Source organism: Heptranchias perlo, chromosome 1 (genome assembly GCF_035084215.1).
Source record: "Heptranchias perlo isolate sHepPer1 chromosome 1, sHepPer1.hap1, whole genome shotgun sequence".
Lineage (NCBI taxonomy): Eukaryota > Metazoa > Chordata > Chondrichthyes > Hexanchiformes > Hexanchidae > Heptranchias > Heptranchias perlo.
The window spans coordinates 84882371-84907329 of NC_090325.1; the positions used below are offsets into that span (position 1 = coordinate 84882371).

Consider the following 24959-nt stretch of genomic DNA (forward strand, 5'->3'; position numbering starts at 1 on the left):
TCACATTTACCCACTTTGTTCCCATATCCCTTGACCTCCTTTTCCTTCATTCACCTATCCAATCTAATCTTGAATGTTGCCATAGTTTCTGTCTCAACCATGCACCGTGGAAGCGAATTCCACGGCCTCACAACCCTGTATGAAGAAATGTCTCCTGTAGTCTGCTCTAAATCTCATTTTTGACCCCTCAACTATTGGAAACAATCTTTTTATCCAACCGGTTCCATCCTTTCAAAATTTTAAAAACTCCTATTATATTGCCCCGTAATTTTCATTCTCACAAAAAAAGTTGCAATTTTTCAAGTCTTTGTATTTGTATTTCCTCATACCAGACAGCATCCAAGTCAATCTGCACTGTACCCTCTCTAAAGCCTCAATATCCTTCATATCGTACTGGAAACAGTACTCTAACTGAGATCTTATTAAACTTTTATGTAGGCTGATCATTACTTCTTGGCTTTTATATTCCATATCTCTTGAGATAAAACCTAGAATTCTATTAGATTTTTTTTCACCAGCCGTATCAATCTGAGGTGCTGCCTTTAATGTTCTGTGAACTTGTAGTCGAAGTCCCTCTGCTCCTCCAGAGCATTGACCCCACTTCCTTCAGAGTATAATTACTGATGTTATTTTTTTTACCAAAATGCATCACGTCACACTTACTGATGTTGAATTCCATCTACCATTTTTTAGCCCATTCCTCTATCTTATCAATGTCCCTTTGCAGTTCCCTTTGGTCTTCTACAGAATGAATGGTATTTCCTATTTTGGTATCATCCGCAAATCTGGACAACACTCCACCTAGTCCTGTATTTATATCATTGATATACACAGTGAACAGAAGTGATCCCGTAACTAAACCCTGAGGGACACCACTACCCACTTCCAACCACTTTGAAAAATTGCCCTTATCTCCTGCTCTGTTTTCTCTTTTATAGCCAATTTTTAATGCAGTTTGCAATCCTATCTCTAACTCCATATCCCTTAATTTTTAGTAATCTCTCGTGTGATACCTTGTCAAAGGCTGTCCATAAGTCCATGTACACTACACCCACTGCATTTCCCCCCATCAACCATGTCTGTTAGCTCCTCAAAGAATCCTATGAGATTTGTTGAGAACGATTGTCCCTTTTGAAATTTATGCTGGCTACTTCTAACTATTTTCTCTTTATCTAGATATGTGGTAATTTCATCCTGAATTAAATACTCTAATTTTCCCTCCTATAGATGTTAAGCTAACTGGTTTGTAATTACCTGGATTACCTCTTACTCACTTTTAAGCATCCACAATCAATAGAGCCCTGAAATATTTCTAGGACCTCTGCAATTTCCTAGCTCAACTCCTTCAGGATCTTAGGAACATAGGAACAGGAGTAGGCCATTCAGCCCCTTGTGCCTGCTCTGCCATTTGATAAGATCATGGCTGATCTGTGATTTAACTCCATTTACCTGCCTTTGGCCCATATCCCTTAATACCTTTGGTTGCCAAAAAGCTATCTATGTCACATTTAAATTTAGCAATTAAGCTAGCATCGATTGCCGTTTGCGGAAGAGAGTTCTAAACTTCTACAACCCTTTGTGTGTAGAAATGTTTTCTAATCTCATTCCTGGCTCTAATTTTTAGACTGTGGCCCCTACTCCTAGAATCCCCAACCAGCAGAAATTGTTTCTCTCTATCCAACCTATCTGTTCCCCTTAATATCTTATAAACTTTGATCAGATCACCCCTCAACCTTCGAAACTCCAGAGAATACAACCCCAATTTGTGTAATCTCTCCTCGTAACTTAACCCTTGAAGTCCGGGTATCATTCTAGTAAACCTACGCTGCACTCCCTCCAAGGCCAATATGTCCTTCCGAAGGTGCAGTGCCCAGGACTGCTCACAGTACTCCAGGTGCGATCTAACTAGGGTTTTGTATTGCTGCAGCATAACTTCTGCCCCCTTGTACTCTAGTCCTCTAGATATAAAGGCCAGCATTCCATTAGCCTTCTTGATTATTTTCTGCACCTGTTCATGACACTTCAATGATCTATGTACCTGAACCCCTAAGTCCCTTTGGACATCCACTGATCTTAGGGTGTATCCTGTCAGGCCTTAGGCATTGTCTTCCCTTAGCTTAACTAACTTATTTAAAATTTTCCTTTTATCCATCATAATATTGCTTATCTGACTGTCAAGCACTGGACCTGGCACTGATGTGTGCATGTCTGTGTGTATACTATTCCAGGTGCTGTTCAGATGTGTGTCTGAGAAGGTCAGGCACTTAGCAAGGCACTTGTCATTGATGCTTGTTTAGTTCAAGTCGCCTGCAAGTGACATCTGTGCCATGAAAATGATTCTGGGCTGTCTGGTTAAGGAGGCCAGTTTTAGCAGTGTAAGCTCCGGAACTAGTGCACAGACTCCATTCTCCTGTAGCCTGAACTAAATGTGCACTCGTACATGCTATCCTTATTTTATGTAAATGTCATGATTTACAGTAGTCCGTGTTTTGATTATATGCAGGTTTACACTGTATGAAAGGGTTTCTGGGTTTACACTGTTCTTGGCCACATGTGACTGCTTGCCAGGGTTTACATTGTTCTGGGTTATGTCTGTGAGACAGTCATGATTTATGCTGTCCTAGGTCTTGTGTGTGAGCATCAAGGTTTACCTTGTAATGGAACTTGCTCTGGTGTGCATATGCACAGTTGCAGACTTGGCTCTGATGTACACATTTGTGTCATTGTTCACATTATCATGAGTCTGATTTACATGTTTGAGCATTGAGGTTTACACAGTGCTGGATCTTGTTCTTCCATGTGTGCGTGTGTTGGTTTTCTAGGCACATTTAGCACTTATATAGCTCAGGTTGTGGGAGAGCGACATCGGTACACTGGCTCCTTAGGCTTACAGTGCTGAAACCAGTTTCCTTTTGAGGCCAGAATCGTAGGCCTGCAAAAGTCTGGCTCTTTCATTCTGTCACTGGGATAAGAGCATCGATTTAGCAATTTAAATGCGGAGAGCCGGCACACGAATATCAGACTGCCGTGGCCTAACCTACAGAAGTGCCAAATGTAAAACACCTTTTGGGTTTGGCTGTGAGTTTGTGCTTATGTCAGTGTTTACAGTGTTTCATTTGGTTCTTGCAAGTGTACGTACACACAAGTGTTTGTGTTTACGCTGTCCTGGGTCTGGTCCTGATGTGTGTGTGCAACTGTTGATGTTGTCACAGGTTTGGTTTTGACTTGCATATCTGCACAAGTGTTTCTTACACTGTCTTGGCTCAGGTTCTGACTCGTGTATTTAGAAGAGCAGTTGGTTACACCATCTTGGTTTTGGTACTGATGTGCATATGTAAGCATGGTGTTTACACTGTTGTGGGTCTGTTACACAATTTTGGGTCAGATGTTTGTGTGTCAGCGGTTGCATTGTCCTTCCTGGCTCACTGGTGTGTGTACGAGTGCCACCAGTTACATTGTTCTAGGTGAGGGCTGTGATGTCTGTGTGTCAGGGAGCGGATTTATGGTATCATTTTTTTTTGTTCGTTCATGGGATGTGGTGTCGCTGGCAAGGCCAGCATTTATTGCCCATCCCTAATTGCCCTTGAGAAGGTGGTGGTGAGCCACCTTCTTGAACCGCTGCAATCTGTATGGTGAAGGTTATGTGGCTCTGATATGCAGTTGATGCTTTGTTTTACACAGACTGACGATTAGTGTTAGGTTGTACCAGATAATTACAAGTATCCCATAAAAGGAAGACACTTCTAAGAGAAATGCATGGTCCAAACTAAAATTAATATGTCAGTATCAAATCATAATCATGTTTCGATCAATAAATTCAATTCCTTGTTGGTTAAATGATATGCACCGTGTCTCTAAATATAATTTAAGTTCAGGCCTGTCAAATTAGCCACAACTACACATGTATATTCAAGAAAATTCAAGTTAATCTTTATTTATGCCATACTTCAAGTACCAGCAAAGCAGCAACATGATCATAGCAGCCAGAGGACACTGCTACATTCCCGCTATTGGGAAAACTTAGCAGCAGGACACAGTAATTATCTCTATCCTGGGAACTACGCTAATCAAGGTTTTCTTTCTTCTATGGAGGATTCACTGTAGCTCCCTGTCTAGGTGTAGACTCTCTCCTTTTATATTTCTTATCACTGCTACGTGACAGTTCTGCTGGAACTCACTTCTGTTTATCAGCGTTCACATGAACTCAACATGAGCAACTACATCTCTCTCAGTGGATGGTGTTCCTTTGCTGTTGGAGTCCTTGCAATCTGCACAGGTAAACATCTGCTATAAACATGCCTTTCTGATAGCCATTCAACTTTAGGAGTCATTGAGCTTACAGGTCCACAGATCCCTTTCATATATCCAACCTCAGCATTTCCCAAGGGCATTTGTATGCTATCTTACTTGTTTCTACAGGCTTCTTTCTCATACCATCTGTTCAGATGTTCTACACATTGACTAGCTATTTCAAGATATTGTGGCCTAAGCTATGTTATTATGTTTTTTAAATGAAAGGTTAACATTTCACACAGTTACAGTATAAAAACAGCACAGCAAAACCACACCAACGGGTCTCTTTGGAGAATTAATCAGGCCCGCTGCTATCCGAATGAACTCTTTCCATCCTAATTTCTGACATTTACTGAAAACTAGTATCCAAGATTTGCACCACCCAATGGCCCTAGAAAGCCTCTAGTAAACTGTTGGCCACTATGTGGGCATACTCCATGGTTACCTGAGCACATACTGAAGCTCTGAACTGGGTCAGGCCATCTGAAAGACTCTACCTTGAATTAATTTATTCAGTTTTGATTAACATTAATTAAAATTTGCAGCCTTAGAAGGACTCCAATCTACCATCTAACAACATAGGCAGAGTAATACATTGTCTTTTACATGGCATAGAGAAGGGATTTAGCGAGCGAAGGGAAAGTGGGAAAACTGATCCCCTCTAATAGTGGGTGCATTTTAGCCCTAACTACAAGTTCAAGCTGCATGTTTAAAGTTACCTGGGCCCACTGCCCATCCCCCGACCATGCCTGCTCTTTTCATCAGTGAGCAAAGGATCTTTGTTCAAATTTGGCTTCCAAATTCCTCGACTTCTCTGCTGTCAAGACTATGAAACTCCTCTGAACTACACTGCAAGATTCAATTGGTGTGACTCTGATCTGCTATTCGGTTGCTTAAGTTTTAAGGTAACTTTGTCTAGCCTACAGGCCATCCCCACTGCTGCTGTTACCTGCTGAGCTTGTGACTGTCCTACTGGTTTTTCAGCTTTATTTTGCTACAGTGTGGTTCCTGGTCAGAAATTGACCTGCTGGGCCGTAGTCCATTTCTCCGCCGCTTCTCGATCTTATTGTGACCTCCAGTTTCACCACTATTTTTCTATCCCACGATTGATTCTGCACACCTCCTGGCTCTTCATTCTCACTGAAATACCTCCAGCAGTGCGCCCTAGAATACTTCACCCTTCAAATGGCTTCTGGATTCACTCCCCCTCCACACCTTTCTCCGAACCTGGACGTCAGTTTGTCCATGCTTCAAGCTGACTCCACCCCATCTACGTCAACTTTATCCCTCGGACCTCTGACTTAACGTTGGACTCCCTCCAATTGTCTTCTCTCTCTTCCCTGTTTATTACCAGGACATATCTATCCTAATCTTGACATGTATTCACGCCTATGTCACTTGGTTTTCCCTGTGTCCATTCGCATGCGCATTTTGGCTGTCGCTCCGGACCCGAGCCCATCGTTTCGATTTCACCTTTTTTTTTAACTCCTCCTCGGCCGCTCTCTCCTCTCATCATGCCTCCTTTCATTTCTCCCTTCTCGGGTACTCTTCCCCCTAAATCCCTACCCTTCAGCACTCCTCAACCTTCCAACTCTCCTGCTGCCATCCCAGGATTGACTCCCACTTGGGTAAGCCTACCTCTGTGCCTCTCTCGGCATCCTCCGAAGGGACCATTGAGCAGCAATCCCAACTGTCCCATCTACTTTCCTGCCCAGCGTGCCCGCTGGGGGCTAATCTTGCCAGTTTCCTTCCTGTTCCACTCACCCCCTCCCAGTGCTGACCCTGTGGACTCTGCCAGCGGATCAGCCGTCACCGCCCCTCTCTGCTTCACCCTCCAGAATGTCTGTTCACTTGTGAACAAGGCCCTTTCCATCCATGAGCTTATTGTGGATGATTGCATCAACATCATGGCCTTGATGGAAACCCAGCTGACGGGTGATGACACCTTCCCCCTTAATGAAACTTCCCCGCCTGGCTATATCTTCCACCACTTGCCCTGCCCAGACCACCGTGGTGGTATGGCACCAAATCACACCTTGGTCTGTCCCACTACTCCTCTGGCATCTCCTTTGAGCATCTCACCTTGTTCCACCACTCTCACCTCCTTTTAAAAATCCTCGTTATCTACCGCAGTCAAGGGCAGTCACTCTCACCTCACCTCTGGAATTCAGCTCTTTTGTCCATGTTTGGACCAAGGCTGAAATGAGGTCTGGAGCCGAGTGGTCCTGGCGGAACCCAAACTGGGCATCGGAGAGCAGTTTATTGGTGAGTAGGTGCTACTTGATAGCACTGTCGATGACACCTTCCATCACTTTGATGATGATTGAGAGTAGACTGATGGTAATTGGCTGGATTGAACTTGTCCTGCTTTTGTGGACAGGACATACCTGGTCAATTTTCTACATTGTTGGGTAGATGCCAGTGTTGTAGCTGTATTGGAACAGTTTGGCCGGAGGCGCAGCTAGTTCTGGAGCACAAGACTTCAGCACTACAGCCGGGATGTTGTCGGGGCCCATAATCTTTGTTGCATCCAGTGCACTCAGCTGTTTCTTGATATCACGTGGAGTGAATCGAATGGACTGAAGACTGGCTTCTGTGATGGTGGGGATATCGGGAGGAGCTCGAGATGGATCATCTACTTGGCACTCCTGACTGAAGATGGTTGCAAAGTGTGAGGAGCTCATGGACTTCTTTGTAACTAAGATTGAGACCATCCGTTCAGCTGCCTCTGCTGCTTCCCTCCCTTCCTCTAGCCCACCAAGCTAAACTTTCCATAAGGTTCCCCTCTGCACTAGCCCTGAACTTGCAGCTTTCTCTAGTTTCTCTCCTATCTCCCCTCATATCCTCTCTGAGCTCACCTTGAACATGAGATCCAAATCCTGCTCCCTTGACCCTATTTCCACCAAACTGCTGACCACCCAACTTCCCTTCCTGGCTCCCATATTAGCAGATATTGTTAATGGTTGCCTTTCCTCTTCAAATCTGCCGTAAACACACCCGTCATCAAAAAAACAAGCCTTGACCCCCTCTGTCCTTGCAAACTACCGCCCCATCTCCAACCTCCCTTTCCTCTCCAAAGTCCTTGAACGTGTTGTCACCTCCCAAATCTGTGCCTATCTTTCCCGCAACTCCATGTTTGCATCCCTCCAATCAGGTTTCCTCCCCTGCCACAGTACTGAAACGGCCCTTATCAAAGTCACAAATGACATCCTATGTGACTGTGGCCACGGTAAAATATCCCTCCTCATCCTCCTTGACCTGTCTGCAGCCTTAGACATGGTTGACCACATCATCTTCCTCCAGCGCCTCTCCTCCGTCGTCCAGCTGGGTGGAACTCCTGCCGTCTGGTTCAATCTTACCTATCCAGTCGTAGCCAGAGAATCACCTGCAGTGGCTTCTCTTCCCGCTCCCGCACCGTTACCCCTGGAGTCCCCCAAGGATCGGTCATTGGCCTCCAGTATTCACATACTCCCCTTCAGAGCAAACACGACGTCAGGTTCCACGTGTACGTTGTCGACACCCAGCTGTCTCTCACCATCTCTCTTGAGCACTCCACTGACTCTTATTTGCCACGGTGATTGACCGACGTCCAGTACTGGATGAGCAAAAATTTCTTCCAACTAAATATTGGGTAGACCAAAGCCAGGTTTTTGGTTCCCGCCACAAACTCCGTTCCCTAGCTACCCATCCCTCTCCATGGCCGCTGTCTGAGGCAGTACCAGACCGTTCGCCACCGTAGCATCCTATTTGACTGAGATGAGCTTCTGACCACATACCCGCTCCATCACGAAGACCGCCTACTTCCACCTCCATAATATTGCCCTTCTTCACCCCTGCCTCAGCTCATCTGCTGTTGAAACCCTCATCCATGCCTTTGTTATCTCTAGACTCGACAATTCGAATGCTCTCCTGGCTGGCTTCCCATCTTCCACCCTCCATTAAGTTGCGCTTACCCAAAACTCTGCTGCCCATATCCTAACTCGCACCAAGTCCCGTTCACCCATCACCCTTGTGCCTGTTGACCTACATTGGCTCTCGGTCCAGGAACACCTCAGTTTTAAAATTCTCATCCTTGTTTTCAAATCCCTCTATGACCTCGCCCCTCCCTATCTCTGTAACCTCCTCCAGCCCTACAAACCTCTGATCTCTGCGCTTCTCCAGTTCTTGCCTCATGCACATCCCCGATTTTAATTGCTCCACCGTTGGCGGCCGTGCCTTCAGCTACCTAGGCCCTAAGCTCTGGAATTCCCTCCCTGAACCGCTCTGCCTCTGTAACTCTCTCCTCCTTAAAATCTACCTCTTCGACCGAGCTTTTGGTCACCTGTCCTAATATCTCCTTATGTAGCATGGTGTCAAATTTTATTTGAAAACGCTCCTCTGAAGCATCTTGGGACATTTTACTATGTTAAATGCGCTATATAAATACAAGTTGTTGTTGAAGATAGATAGAGAGAAAAGGTAATGAAAGAACATAAGGATAAGACTAGGCCTTGCAGCCCCTCGAGCCTGTTTCGACATTCTGTTCGACTATGGCTGATCTGTACCTCAACTCCCTTTACCGCCTTGACCCATATCTCTTAATACCCTAACTTAACAGAAATATATCGATCTTAGTTTTGAAAACTTCAATTGATCCAGCATGCAAAGCGTTTTGGGGGAAGAGAGTTGTAGATTTCCGTTATCCTTTGTGTGAAAAAAGCCCTTCATGATTTTACTCCTAAATGGCCCAGCTCTAATTTTAAGACTATTCCCCCTTCTCCGCCCCACCTCGCACCCTTCTCTCCCTTTTCATTTTAGTTTTATTTTATAATTCTGGTGTTGACATCATTTGTTCATTCAGACCCTGTTTTACAGCATAGTTGGTGTGATTCTGTTAATAGATACAACGATTTATTGGTTGGGCTACCGGTCTTTGTATTGACTGAAACCAGTAATCCAGATAAGCGGGGTTTGCTGTCACCACATCCTGGTTAATTATGTGCTCAGCACCTTGCATGCTAACAGATTTGCAAAGATGGATGAACACTAGCTATCAGTGTTCAATTACTGCAATACCCATTGGAAAAAAAGGTCATTGTTGGGCCTTGCTGAATGTTGCAAGTTTATTTATTTTTTGTGTGGGGGCAGGTAACCTGCTTTCAGGCCTTTGCTGATGCTACTTTTGAGCTGACTGATAAGTACATAAAAAGCCTTGGGTGACTAGCCTACCAACGACATTCCTCTTATTGCATCTTCTTTCAGCATGACTGAGGCCGGGAACTTAACCTATGAGAAATTCATGTAGACTTGCATGCTGACATTTTAATAGACAGTATGTTGCATTAACAGTGCACTATGCTACAGTACATACAAGTGTACAAGTCAGTTTGTGGTGCTGGGTCAGTATTCACCTTAACTGGTTGCTTTAAAATATAAAAAAATATATACACACACTTGGAATTGGGAATGTTAATGCCACTTAGTACTTGACACAATGTATTTCTAAGTTTTGATGTGTGTATTACAATTTTCCTGTTATCAGATCTTTTTTATAAATTCACTAAATACCAAATAGTCAGCTGCAACAAACCAACTCATTGCTATTAAAGACCAAGTAACTTATTGGTTTGAAATAAACACGCCATTGATTCTCAGCACAATTTTTAATGCAATTTGTTTCTGTCATAGAATCATAGAAAGTTACGGCACAGAAGGAGGCCATTTGGCCCATCGTGTCTGTGCTGGCCAAAAAGAGCTATCCAGTTTAATCCCACTTTCCAGCTCTTGGTCCGTAGCCCTGTCGGTTACGGCACTTCAAGTGCACTTCCAAGTACTTTTTAAATGAGTTGAGGGTTTCTGCCTCTACCACCTTTTCAGGCAGTGAGTTCCAGCCTCCCACCACCAGCCTCAGCTACCCTCTAATCTTTCTACCAATTACTTTAAATCTATGTCCCCGGTCACAGACCCCTCTGCTAAGGGAAATAGGTCCTCCCTATCCACTCTATCTAGGCCTATCATAATTTTACATATCTCAATTAAATCTCCCCTCAGCCTCCTTTGTTCCGAAAAAAACAACCCCAGCCTATCCAATCTTTTCTCATAGCTAAAATTCTCCAGCCCTGGCAACATCCTCGTAAATCTCCTCTGTACCATCTCTAGTGCAATCACATCTTTACTGTAATGTGGTGACCAGAACTGTACGCTGTACTCAAGTTGTGGGCTAACCAATGTTTTATACAGTTCTAGCATAACCTCCCTGCTCTTATATTCTATGCCTCGGCTAATAAAGGAAAGTATCCTGTATGCCTTCTTAACCACCTTATCTACCTGTCCTGCTACCTTCAGGGATCTGTGGACATGCACTCCAAGGTCCCTTTGTTCCTCTACACCTCTCAGTATCCTCCAATTTATTGTGTACTCCCTTGCCTTGTTTGCCCTCCCCAAATGCATTACCTCATGTCTCCGGATTGAATTCCATTTGCCACTTTTCTGCCCACCTGACCAGTCCATTGATATCTTTCCTCCTCACACAGCCAATTTTTGTATCATCTGCAAACTTCTTGATCAAGCCCCCCACATTCAAGTCCAAATTATTAATGTATACCACAGAAAGCAAGGGACCTACTACTGAGCTTTGCAGAACGCCGCTGGAAACAGCCTTCCAGTTGCAAAAACACCCGTCGACCATTACCCTTTACTTCCTGCCACTGAGCCAATTTTGGATCCAACTTGCCACTCTCCCTTCGATCCCATGGGCTTTTACTTTTTTGACCAGTCTGCCACATGGAACCTTGTCAAAAGCCTTGTTAAAATCCATGTACACTACATCAAACGCGTTACCTTCATTGACCCTCCTTGTTACCTCCTCAAATATTTCAATCAAGTTAGTCAGACATGACCTTCCCTTAACAAATCCATGCTGACTGACCTTGATTAACCCATGCCTTTCTAAATGACGATTTATGCTGTCCCTCAGAATTGATTCCAATAATTTGCCCACCACCGAGGTTAGACTGACTGGCCTATAATTACTTGGTCTATCTCTTCCTCCCTTTTTAAACAACGGTACAACGTTAGCAGTCCTCCAATCCTCCGGCACTACACCCATAGCCAGGGAGGATTGGAGAATGATGGTCAAACCTTCCGCTATTTCCTCCCTTGCTTCTTTTAACAGCCTAGGATACATTTCATCTGGGCCTGGCGATTTATCTACTTTCAAAGATGCTAAACCCCTTAATACTTCCTCTCTCACTATGTTTATCCCAGCCAATACTTCACACTCTTCCTCCTCAACTACATGATTGTTCTGCCTCTGTTATAAACAAATGGGATGAAGTTATATGTTCATCTAAGTGCTGTGGAATAGCCCATCTGCAATCTATATTCTTAAAAAGAAATTCAGCAGTGATTGTGTGACTATGAAAGGGAAATACAAAAGAAAAGTTTTGTGGAAAGGCTTTTGGAGGATGAAAAGCATCCTGAATAAACATCTACTTTTGTACATTTTTTAAAAATATAGGACATACCATAACGGATGGTGCACAATCTCTTGTTTATGTTGAACAGGCTGATTGTTCATTGTTCCACAGTGAGTCACTGCTGTTGGTACCATGTTTCTAGGATTAGTGTTCATACCAGACAAGTATTTCCCACCTGCCATCCAGAATGCAGAACAGTGCAGGTTCAAAATAATATGCTACTGTTTAATGAGTATGGACTTGGTGGTGTGACAAATTCCTGGTTCAGTGAGAGACAGACAGACTATTGTGAGTGGTACATCACAGTGGTCATTGTGTTACTGAACTCAGGCAGTGAGCACACAGTTTGGTTGTAACACTTGGCAAGCGTTATGCTATCTGGAGTACTCTGGCACTCAGTTAAGAACTGTTCACGGTGAGTATCATGATATCAAGCTTTGATTTATAATACTCGACAAACCTTGTGCCTTTGAATTTTGACATTGCAGCAAAACTTAGTGAACTAGGCTGTTATAGGTTGGCTGTCGGAACTCTGCAGCTTCCCCATTTGCACCATGAAGAACAGGAAGCAATCTCGGTGGATTTTATATTTGTTAATCAGTCTCTTCCTACCTCCAATACTACTTTTCAGAACCTATTCATCTTTTTAATATTATTTCTTTCACCTCTTCAAACAGCATTTTATCCCACTCACTAAACAATGCTTTGGAAGATCTGCCTATCTGGTGGGCAATTTTTCTCATGTCACACTTCCTGTGTCATACTTCTCATGCTGCACTCAAATTTCTGTGTCATGTTTCAAAGAAAGGTATAGAGAAACTAAGCAATGTTCCAAGAACACAATACCAGAGCCGGGATGTCTGCAGCATTTTAATTGACATCTCCAGGAACCTGGTGTAGGATGGGGTGTATCTTGGGACATTATGCATCCCAGCCTGTGATTTTCTGTCATTAATTTTAACAAGCAGGATACTTACTCTCAAATACTTTAAGCCAGGAATGTAAAGATGAGAACTAACTGACACTGAACAAAGTGGTGCTGGGAGGATATCTGAGGGTGCAATTTACTGTGGTTGGGGGAGGAAGCTGATAGGTGGGGGGGGGGGGGGGTGGGGGGGAGAGATTAGGGCTTATGTTTAGGAAGGACCGATGGCAGATTGGGTCCCCTAGGGGGACACCTTTTCAGTGCTCACAAGCCACTAGACTGTGGTCCTGGAGCTCGCTGATCCCAGAACGGTCCCCAATGTTCCAGACCCGGAGAGCTCCCTCATTAATGCTTCAGATCCCAGAACCGCCCCCAAAACTTCTAGACCCCAGAATCCCTCTCCCTGTGATCTCAGATCCCAGGACCTACCACATTGTTTCCAAAAACCTCCCACTGCAATGTTCCTGGATCCTAGGGACCCCTCTCCCAGTGTTGCCAGGCCCTCCGAACTCCTCAAAATACTGATAGACCATACGGCTCCTTCCCAGTACTGCCAGACTTGAGCCATTTTTCCCAGATCACATGGACACCCCCATTGCTGGTCTTACAAAACCTTTGAGTCACTGTGAACAACGGCACAAGGGATCCACTTGTGGATCTGCATCGTAGACTTGCGCACATCTCCTTTGTACAAAACCTTGCTCCCTGTTATCACACTTTTTGTCACACATTTATATCAACTTTTTCCATGAAAAGTTCTTATGTCCACATTTAAAATGGAAAAAAATGTGTTAAATGGCTCCTTTCATTATGTAATTACAGGATGTGGCCACTAGCTGGTACTGTACCGCCCCCCCCCCCCCCACAACCTGCACAAATCGCTCAATGTTTACGGGAAAAAAATATCTGCCATCTTGTCCCCAGTAGCTGAAATATTTAATGTCGAAAGTAAGGGTTTCAGCAAACCTAGAGTCAGAATTTACATATTTCACAATAATGTGATTAAATTTAGCTGTTGATTTGTCTTTTGTGTCATTCAGTGTGTTCATTGAAGTATCTATTTGAAGGCATCAACCTTTCCCAAAAGTCTGGGCTTGAACTTGATATTTTTGCCAGAGCTGTGACGGTTAGTTGAATTCAGATTGTGCTGTGTGAGCATGTGCAATATACCCAATTTTCCTGGCTGTATCAGTGCCATTCAGTAGCTGAACTGCTGGAATACGTTTACTTTAGCTTCTAGTAATTTCTGTTCAGTGGTTTGTCAATATGAATTAAAGAAAAGCCAGAGGAGAAATTTCAAAAACAGGTAATGTTTATTTTAAATGGCGCGTGTGTGTGTGAGAGAGAAGACTGATTACACGGTTGTTGTAACTTTTGTGTTCTATAAACTTCATAAAGTGCATTAAGCTGAGAGAGAGTGGCCCTGATTTTAACTGCCCCTGCCTGGCATTAACCGGGCGGGGACAATTAAAATGAGGGCAGCGACTTACTGATCCCGCTGACTTCCCGATGTTAACCTGCTCTTTTGAGCAGGCAAGCGGGACAGCTGCAAGAAGGCAGTGGGGTCCTTCTTTAAATATGCAGATCGGGTCCTTATAATGTAATCGGGACCTGATTGCAGTTTAAGTCGGAGGCTTGAGTGGGGGCACAGTGGTGGTTTCCCGTCGGGCCAGACCTGCCTGGAGGTGGATCGTAAGTTTTAAAATTTTATTTTAGATTTCCTTGTGGGCTAGGAGGAGTGTCCAGAGCTGCGCCCCTTCACCACTTACCTGGGTCACTGGCTGGGGCCTTCTGCTCCCGAATCCATGTTTCCACTCGCCGCCAGGTAGTGGATCTGGCTGGGTTTGGGTGGCTCAACGAGAAAATTTATGGAAATGAGTAAAGATCAGCCGGGCCTCCACATCCCTCGAATCTCCGGGTGCATCGCCTGCTTTGGGGCTCGTGCGCACTGTACCCACCTTCCCTTTACAATCGGGGCCAATGTTTCTCCTAAATGGAATTTATTTTTCAAAAGAAACAAAAGCAAACAGACTCTAATTATCCCCTAACAATCACCTGTGTTTTGCTGACTGGTAAAAAAATATAAACATTCTAATTGGGGACACCTCTGATAAAACGAGATGGGGAGTTAGAGGGAAGAGGAAATAGGGACATCATCTTGAGCGGTAGAGAAAAACAGGCCATTGTGAATTGGTAGCCTGTTTTATACGCCACCTGATTTTCTTTTCTATTGACTTCAATGGACATGAAAATTTGGGTGGATAGTAAAACGGGCTGTCGATTTGCTATCGCCCGTTTTGCACCACCATCCAAGAAGCATTTCTATCCCATTGTCTTTCCACATTCCAGTTTGAGTTCATTTTTAAATTAAAAAAACAAATGAGTTGAATGTTAAAGGTTCTAATTATGAGCCGTGTTTTGTTTATAGTAATTAGAATGTAGCATAGTAATAAATGCTAGAAGTACTTAGAGAAGTTTTTCCTTTACATTTTATAAAGTTTAACATGGTAACTAAAGTGCACAGAACATAATTTTCTTGTAGCTGAGACACAGATATATACAAGGAAACAATCACAAAACACCAAACTCAATGTTAACATGGATTCTTTAGAAAGTTGCAAACAGTGCTGTCAGATATGGGATTCCCTTCACCTACCACTGTTGTCAGACCATGCCTTTTCCCTTCCCTTCTAATGGATACCATTAGTGAGCTAACATCACATTACACCCCCAGTTGTGTCAAACCTGTTCGCTTCCCAAAGTTCTTCCAAACCCCCTTCCAAAGTGATGGCAGATTAAAGGACCCCATCACGTTGCCAAACTCTAGCTGCCTCATTACAATGTTGTCAAACTCCAGGACTGTACTCCAGTTCTGCCGATGCATGGGGGGTTGGTCCTGGGCTTTGGTAGCACTGGGGGATCCACCAAAACCCAGGACCATCCCCCAGTTCTACCAAAGCACAGGACTGCCTTCATGTGCATGCTAAACAGCAGAAGCAACATGCTATAGACAGAGCTAAGCGATTCCACAACCAAAGGATCAGATCAAAGCTCTGCAGTCCTGCCACATGCAGCCATGAATGGTGGTGAACAGTTAAACAACTAACGGGAGGAGGAGGCTCTGAGAACATCCCCATCCTCAACGATGGCAGAGTCCAGCAGGTGAGTGCAAAAGACAAGGCTGAAGCGTTTGCAACCATCTTCAGCCAGAAGTGTTGAGTAGATGATCCATCTCGGCCTCCTCCTGATATCCCCACCATCACAGAAGCCAGTCTTTGGCCAATTTGATTGACTCCACGTGATTTAAAAAAAATTTTTTTTTATTCGTTCACGGGATGTGGGCGTCGCTGGCAAGGCCGGCATTTATTGCCCATCCCTAATTGCCCTCGAGAAGGTGGTGGTGAGAGCACTGGATACAACAAAGGCTATGGGCTCCGACAACATCCCAGCTGTAGTGCTGAAGACTTGTGCTCCAGAACTAGCTGTGCCTCTAGCCAAGCTGTCCAGTACAGCTACAACACTGGCATCTACCCGACAATGTGGAAAATTGCCCAGGTATGTCCTGTCCACAGAAAGCAGGACAAATCCAATCCGGCCAATTACCGCCCCATCAGTCTACTCTCAATCATCAGCAAAGTGATGGAAGGTGTCATCGACAGTGCTATCAAGCGGGACTTACTCACCAATGACCTGCTCACTGATTCTCAATTTGGGTTCTGCCAGGACCACTCAGCTCCAGATCTCATTACAGCCTTGGTCCAAACATGAACAAAAGAGCTGAATTCCAGAGGTGAGGTGAGAGCGACTGCCCTTGACATCAAGGCAGTATTTGATCGAGTGGAGCACCAAGGAGCCCTAGTAAAATTGAAGTCCATGGGAATCGGGGAAAACTCTCCAGTGGTTGGAGTCATTCCTAGCACAAAGGAAGTTGGTAGTGGTTGTTAGAGGCCAATCATCTCAGCCCCAGGACATTGCTGCAGGAGTTCCTCAGGGCAGTGTCCTAGGCCCAACCATCATCAGCTGCTTCATCAATGACCTTCCCTCCATCACAAGGTCAGAAATGGGGATGTTCACTGATGATTGCACAGTGTTCAGTTCCATTCGCAACCCTCAGTTAATGAAGCAGTCCCTGCCTGCATGCAGCAAGACCTGGACAACATCCAGGCTTGGGCTGATAAGTGGCAAGTAACATTTGCGCCAGACAAGTGCCAGGCAATGACCATCTCCAACAAGAGAGAATCTAACCACCTCCCCTTGACATTCAATGGCATTACCATCGCCGAATCCCCCACCATCAACATCCTGGGGGTCACCATTGACCAGAAACTTAACTGGACCAGCCACATAAATACTGTAGCTACAAGAGCAGATCAGAGGCTGGGTATTCTGCGGCGAGTGACTCATCTCCTGACTCCCCAAAGCCTCTCCCCCATCTACAAGGCACAAGTCGGGAGTGTGATGGAATACTCTCGACTTGCCTGGATGAGTGCAGCTCCAACAACACTCAAGAAGCTCGACACCATCCAGGACAAAGCAGCCCACTTGATTGGCACTCCATCCACCACCCTAAACATTCACTCCCTCCACCACCGGCGCACAGTGGCTGCAGTGTGTACTATCTACAGATTGCACTGCAGCAACTCACCAAGGCTTCTTCGACAGCACCTCCCAAACCCACGACCTCTACTGCCTAGAAGGACAAGGGCAACAGGCACATGGGAACAACACCACCTGCACGTTCCCCTCCAAGTCACACACCATCCCGACTTGGAAATATATTGCTGTTCCTTCATCGTTGCTGGGTCAAAATCCTGGAACACCCTACCAAAGAGCACTGTGGGAGAACCTTCACCACAGGGACTGCAGCGGTTCAAGAAGGCGGCTCGCCACCACCTTCTCAAGGGCAATTAGGGATGGGCAATAAATGCTGGCCTTGCCAGTGATGCCAGTGATGCCCACATCCCATGAACGAATAAAACCCCCCCCCCCACTCTTTCTACAACTGTTGCATTGCATCTTGTTGTATCTTCTCACTTTTAACAATGGTAAACCATAAATATTAAATATATACATCAAGAAATATATAAAATAAGACCACTCGTTCGAATTCTGCAACTCTGTCCAAATGTAATCTCCAAAGAACCAGTAAATACCCCAGAATATTTTTTAGTAAAAATGGAATTTGACTTGGTGAAGGCCCTGTGTTATCGCTAACATGGCATAAACACCCCAACTGTTGTAAAACACTGTATCCGCTGACTCACCAAGAGCAACATCATGAGAGATCTACTAGTATGTATTATTTATCTTCTTTCAATGAACTGAGAAGGTAGGAGAGAGGACAATCATTGTTTACTTGCTAGCTAGCTTGCCTTCAAATAAGGATCCCTGAATGCACATGTAATGCATTCTAAACTATTCAGGCATTCATTGCCAGCCAGGAGTTTGAGAGGCCATCCTCAATACTGGATAGTGGACCATGGATAATGAGTTAATGTTTGGTTGCTAGTCTTGTGTATTAAATATTTGTAATTATTAGCTTAGAAGAAGCTTTGTTCACCAGTAATAGCATACAGTAACACTAGATGGCAGTGTCAAAAATATTTCTGGTTTAACTCTTGAGCAGCATAAACTTGATACCACAGAGATCAGGTAAACTGGAATTTGAGCATGTGTGAACAGTTGGAGCTACTAGTCATGGAGGTGCAAGTAAGTCGTCTTGGTGATGGAGAGAATGTACATAGAATTACATAGAATTTCCAGCTCAGTAACAGGCCATTCAGCCCAACAGGTCTATGCCAGTGTTTATGCTCCACACAAGCCTCTCACCCTACTTCATCCAAACCTATCAGCTTATCCTTCTATTCCATTCTCCTTCATGCACTTATCTAGCCTCCCCTTAAATGCATCTTTTCTTTCGCCTCAACTACTCCTTATGGTAGCAAGTTCCACATTCCACTATCCAGTATTGAGGATGGTCTCTGAAACTCCTGGCTGGCGGTGAATGCCTGAATAGTTTAGAATGTGAGGTTTAAAACTCAATTCTGGATTGAATAGGATGTCAATGTTTCTCACAGCCTGATTCAGCCTGAATGTGCCTAGAGATGATGACAGAATCAGTGGCAAGGGAGCGCTGTTTATGGCGGGGGCTGAAAATAATGGCTCTGGTTTTCTTGATGTTCAGTAGGAGGAAGTTTTGACTTAATGTCAGTTAGGTAGTCTGACAGTATGGTGGTGATTGTGGGGTTGAGGGAGGAGGTGGAGCTGGTTGTCGTCAGTTTATATATTGAAGGTGATCCTAAGTGTGTGAATGACGTCACTGTGGCAGCATGTTAATGAGGAAGAGGATGGTGCCCAGGGATCGATCCTTGAACTCCAGAGATGACTACTTTTTTTTATTTGTTCATGGGATGTGGGCGTAGCTGACAAGGCCAGTATTTATTGCCCATCCCTAATTGCCCTTGAGAAGGTGGTGGTGAGCCACTGCCTTCAACCGCTGCAGTCCATGTGGTGAAGGTTCTCCCACAGTCCCGTTGGGTAGGGAATTCCAGGATTTTGACCCAGCGACGATGAAGGAACGCTGATATATTTCCAAGTCGGGATGGTGTGTGACTTGGAGGGGAATGTGCAGGTGGTGGTGTTCCCATGTGCTTGCTGCTCTTGTCAGGGCTGGAATAGAAGACATTGGCGGAGATGCATTGACTGCATTGGGACAGAAAGGAGTGGAACTATGCAAGTGTAGCCCCACACAGCTAGACAAAAGAGGATGGGTGATGGAGGAGGATGGCATGGTTGATCACCACAGTTACAGTTGCAGAGAATGTTAATTATGAATTTGGCGAGACTGCTTTTGTTGGTATGAGTAAGGCAGGCGCAAGGCTCAAGGGAACGAAGATGGGAATTGTACAGAGGAACAGCAGGAGATAGTGATTTGGTGGGAATAAGGGGATCAGAAACAGAGGTGAGGGAGCAGTTGAGCAGGTCAACAGTGGCAGAGATATTGGAGGAAGACGGAGGGAAGAATGAATAGTAAAGGAGATGAGGAAGATATTGCATTGAGACTTTGGCGAGGTAATGTGAGAAGGTGAGGTCGAGAGAGTAGCCGTAGATCTGGGTGGGAGGTTGAAATTGAATGAGGTGAGGGGACTAGGAGCTTAATTGTAGGTTGAAATCACCCAACACAAGGGAAGAGAGAATGGTAGAAATTTCAATTATGACATTGATGGGTTTGGGGGGGGTGGTGATAGATGACAGTGATTTTAAATGGCAGGTGGGATGGAAGAAGGCTTGATTCTTGAAGGAGGAGAGGTGCTGGAGGAGTAGGGAGAAAGGCTGAGATGGGACTTTTCCATGAGAGCTACGCCACTGTTGTGGTGGTCTGAATGGAATTTGATAGAATGTGTCGCTGCCTGTAAACATATTTGAAAGTTCTTTATCTGAATGCACGTAGCATTCGTAACAAAATGGACGAGTTAACGGCACAAATAACTACATATGGGTATGATCTTGTGGCCATTACAGAAACATGGCTGCAGGGTGACAACGACTGGGAATTAAATATGCCAGGTTATTTAACAATCAGGAAGGACAGGCAGGAAGGAAGGGGAGGTGGGGTGGCTATGTTAATAAACGAAGGAATCACTGTAATACAGAGAAATGATATTGGGACAAAGGATCAGGATAATGAAACAGTTTGGGTAGAGATAAGGAATAATAAGGGGAAAAAAAACACTCGTGGGCGTAGTATGTAGGCCTCCTAATAGTTGCAACTCTGCTGGAAGAAGTATTAATCAGGAAATAGTCGGGGCATGTAATAAGGGAACAGTTATAATTATGGGGGATTTTAACTATCATATTAACTGGACAAATCAAATTGGGCAGGGCAGCCTTGAGGAAGAGTTTATTGAGTGTATTAGGGATGGATTTCTTGAGCAGTATGTAACTGATCCTACAAGGGGGAAAGCAACCTTGGACCTGGTCCTCTGTAATGAGCCAGGATTAATTAATTAATGTCCTAGTTAAGGATCCCCCTTGGAATGAGTGACCATAACATGGTTACATTCCATATCCAATTAGAGGGTGAGACGGTTGGTTCTCAAACAAGCGTACTGAGCTTGAATAAAGGAGACTATGATGGTATGAGAGCGGAATTGATTAAAGTGGACTGGGAAAATGGATTAACGGGTAAGATGGTACATGAGCAGTGGTGTTCATTCAAGGAGTTATTTTACAACTTTCAAAAAATATATATTCCACTGAGGAAAAAAGGGTGTAAAAGAAATGACAGCCATCCATTGCTAAGTAAAGAAATTAAGGACAGTATCCGACTAAAAACAAGGACTTATAAGGTAGCCAAACTTAGTGGGACGATAGAAGATTGGGAAGTCTTCAAAAGACAGCAAAAAGTAACTAAAGGATTGATTAAGAAAGGGAAGATAGATTATGAAAATAAATTAGCAAAAAATATAAAAACAGATAGCAAGAGTTTCTACAGTTATATAAAATGAAAACGGGTGGCTAAGGCAAACGTAGGTCCCTTAGAGGATGAGACCGGGAAATTAATGGTGGGAAACATGGAGATGGCAAAAATGCTGAACAAATATTTTGTTTCAGCCTTTACGGTAGAGGACATTAAGAATATCCCAACACTGGACAAATGGGGCTCGAGGTGGGGAGGAGCTAAATACGATTAAAATCACTAAGGAATTGGTACTCAGTAAAATAATGGGACTCAAGGCGGATAAATCCCCTGGACCTGATGGCTTACATCCGAGGGTCTTGAGGGAAGTGGCAGTAGGGATTGTGGATGCTTTGGTAATAATTTTCCAAAATTCTCTGGACTCGGCAAAGGTCCCGGCAGATTGGAAAACTGCCAATGTAACACCCTTATTTAAAAAGGGTAGTAGGCAGAAGGCTGGAAATTATAGACCAGTTAGCCTAACATCTGTGGTGGGTAAAATTTTGGAATCTATTATCAAGGAGACAGTAGCGGAACATTTGGATAAACATAATTTAATAGGACAAAGTCAGCATGGCTTTACGAAGGCGAAGTCATGTCTGACAAATTTGCTTGAGTTCTTTGAGGACATAACGTGCAGGGTGGATAAAGGGGACCAGTGGACGTAGTGTATTTAGACTTCCAGAAGGCATTCGACAAGGTGCCACGTAAAAGATTATTGCTCAAGATAAAGAATCACTGGATTGGGGGTAATATTCTGGCATGGGTGGAAGATTGGTTATCTAACAGGAAGCAGAGAGTTGGGATAAACGGTTCATTCTCGGACTGGCAACCAGTAGCCAGTGGTGTTCCGCAGGGGTTGGTGCTGGGTCCCCAACTCTTTACAAACTATATTAACGATTTGGAGGAGGGGACCAAGTGTAACGTATCAAAGTTTGCAGATGATACAAAGATGGGAGGGAAAGTGGAGAGTGAGGAGGACATAAAAAAACCTACACTGGGATATAGACAGGCTGGGTGAGTGGGCGGAGATTTGGCAGATGCAATACAATATTGGAAAATGTGAGGTTATGCACTTTGGCAGGAAAAATCAGAGAGCAAGTTATTATCTTAATGGTGAGAAACTGGAAAGTACTGCAGTACAAAGGGATCTGGGGGTCCTAGTGCAAGAAGATCAAAAAGTTAGTATGCAGGTGCAGCAGGTGATCAAGAAGGCCAACGGAATGTTGGCTTTTATTGCTCGGGGGATAGAATATAAAAACAGGGAGGTATTGCTGCAGTTATATAAGGTATTGGTGAGACCACACCTGGAATACTGCATACAGTTTTGGTGTCCATACTTAAGAAAAGACATACTTGCTCTCGAGGCAGTACAAAGAAGGTTCACTCGGTTAGTCCCGGGGATGAGGGGGCAGACATATGAGGAGAGGTTGAGTAGATTGGGACTCTACTCATTGGAGTTCAGAAGAATGAGAGGTGATCTTATTGAAACATATAAGATTGTGAAGGGGCTTGATCGGGTGGATGCGGTAAGGATGTTCCCAAGGATGGGTGAAACTAGAACTAGGGGGCATAATCTTAGAATAAGGGGCTGCTCTTTCAAAACTGAGATGAGGAGAAACTTCTTCACTCAGAGGGTAGTAGGTCTGTGGAATTTGCTGCCCCAGGAAGCTGTGGAAGCTACATCATTAAATAAATTTAAAACGGAAATCGACAGTTTCCTAGAAGTAAAGGGAATTAGGGGTTACGGGGAGCGGGCAGGAAATTGGACATGAATTTAGATTTGAGGTTAGGATCAGATCAGCCATGATCTTATTGAATGGCGGAGCAGGCTCGAGGGGCTGATTGGCCTACTCCTGCTCCTATTTCTTATGTTCTTAAACCAGGTTTCTGTTAGGGCAATAGTGTTAGTAGATTCATCCACAGTGAGATCGTGATGGCCTTGTTTGCAAGTGAGGGCAATGTGGAGTGGTGCATTGGTTGATGATCCACTGGTGGGATCAAGATGAGGTTCGAGGGATTAATCCTCAAGGAGCAGGCTGGGTGGGATGGTCACTGGGAATGGAGGATAAGACCTTTGAGTTGCTGCTCAATGTGAGGCAGCTACTCGCAGTAGCGGAACAGAGGGAGACCATGGGCTTGCCCAAAAAGGACTTGCGTGGCTGAATCTATCCTCAGCAATCCTAATTACTGGGTTTGAATTGCTTCTTCAAGTTTGCAGGTAAACATGCATATAAGATTTGGATCCATGCACAAATTCCTTTTTTTTGGTCAACTCGGTGTCTTACATGTGCAGAAACCCACCACCATGTTTAGGAGTCTCCAACCAAAATGGCTGAGAAATCCTCACAGGTAGAATTTTTTGTTTGCCAATTTGGAGTGCACACGCTCCCTGCAGGGTACCCAATGCTTACCTAAATCAAGAGCTTCGGTGCAGATTATCAGAGGCAAGGTTTAAGAACCCCCAAATGTGTGCAGGGGTACTGTTGCTTTTTTAAAATGTTTGTTGCTTGCATAAACTTAGACTATTTTAAAAAGAGGAAATCACCTTTCATATAGTGACTGATCACCATATTCATAAGCTCTTATTGAAGTTTTATGTTTTAAATTTAACACTAAATAATTACAGTACTAAATCAGTTATTTTGTTGCAGATTTTCTTGTCCTATGGTGATTTTACCATTTGAGGAAGACTCAACCCATCTCTATGGAATTTAGGCAAGACTGATCACCATACAAAATTTAGGTAGGTGCAAAAATCTAGTATTGTTCCTTTAAGTATGAAGAATTAATAGAGGTGCAAAAAAAAAATAGCATTCAGGCATACTCTGTTTCTAAAATTTGTTCTTGGGAATCCAGTGTGAACATCTGTACCTGTAGATTTTCAACTTAAGTGAAAGTGCTCTCCATTTATCAGAATTAGAAGATAGAGTGGATTCATTGTTTTGATAACTGGACACTAATTTGCTTTGTAAATTAGTAAATCTATTGTGGAGAAGTGTTTACATAAATGACAGTGTAGTACACAAAGCAATTGTTTATTATGGTTCAGCTTTGAGTATAAAATTGAAATGTGAACAATCTTGGTAAGGTGCTACTGAATTGGATGAAAGAATACTAAAAGAACCCAGTTTTGCTTGTTCAAATTTTGTAGTTGTGTGATTGTAACGTGCTACTGGAACCTTCCATATTAATATAGAAAGACTCAAAGTTGAAGTTGTTCTGTTGTTATCAGTCATACTTTCTGTTTACATGGTGAGAATTCCCCTTTATGTACTGTAAACTTTCCTATGGTTATTTATGTGTACTCTGTCGCCTAAATTGACATTATTTTTCCATTGTTAAACATTGTAATTTCTAACTTTTAGTCTTTTTATAAATCACTTTCTAATACAGTGCACTCCTTTTAACTTTGGTTAAATTGTTTCTGTACATCTTGTTCCCCTTCCGTCATGGAACCAACCGGGGAACAGGCTATTTTAGATCTTGTCTTGTCCGAATTTTTAATTTTTTAAAATTTTTTTATTCGTTCACGGGATGTGGGCGTCGCTGGCAAGGCCGGCATTTATTGCCCATCCCTAATTGCCCTCGAGAAGGTGGTGGTGAGCCGCCTTCTTGAACCGCTGCAGCCCATGTGGTGACGGTTCTCCCACAGTGCTGTTAGGAAGGGAGTTCCAGGATTTTGACCCAGCGACAATGAAGGAACGGCGATATATTTCCAAGTCGGGATGGTGTGTGACTTGGAGGGGAACGTGCAGGTGGTGTTGTTCCCATGTGCCTGCTGCCCTTGTCCTTCTAGGTGGTAGAGGTCGCGGGTTTGGGAGGT

The 24959-nt window shown here is 44.0% G+C and overlaps 1 protein-coding gene across 1 annotated transcript in view; it reads left to right on the forward strand.

Moving 5' to 3' along the window:
- fryl (furry homolog, like) overlaps positions 1-24959 on the forward strand; it is a 450071-nt gene that overhangs the window by 4324 nt on the left and 420788 nt on the right. The window contains exon 2 of the mRNA XM_067987951.1: positions 23788-23879. The gene's annotated coding sequence lies outside the window, so the exon portion shown is untranslated. The remainder of the gene's footprint in view (positions 1-23787; positions 23880-24959) is intronic.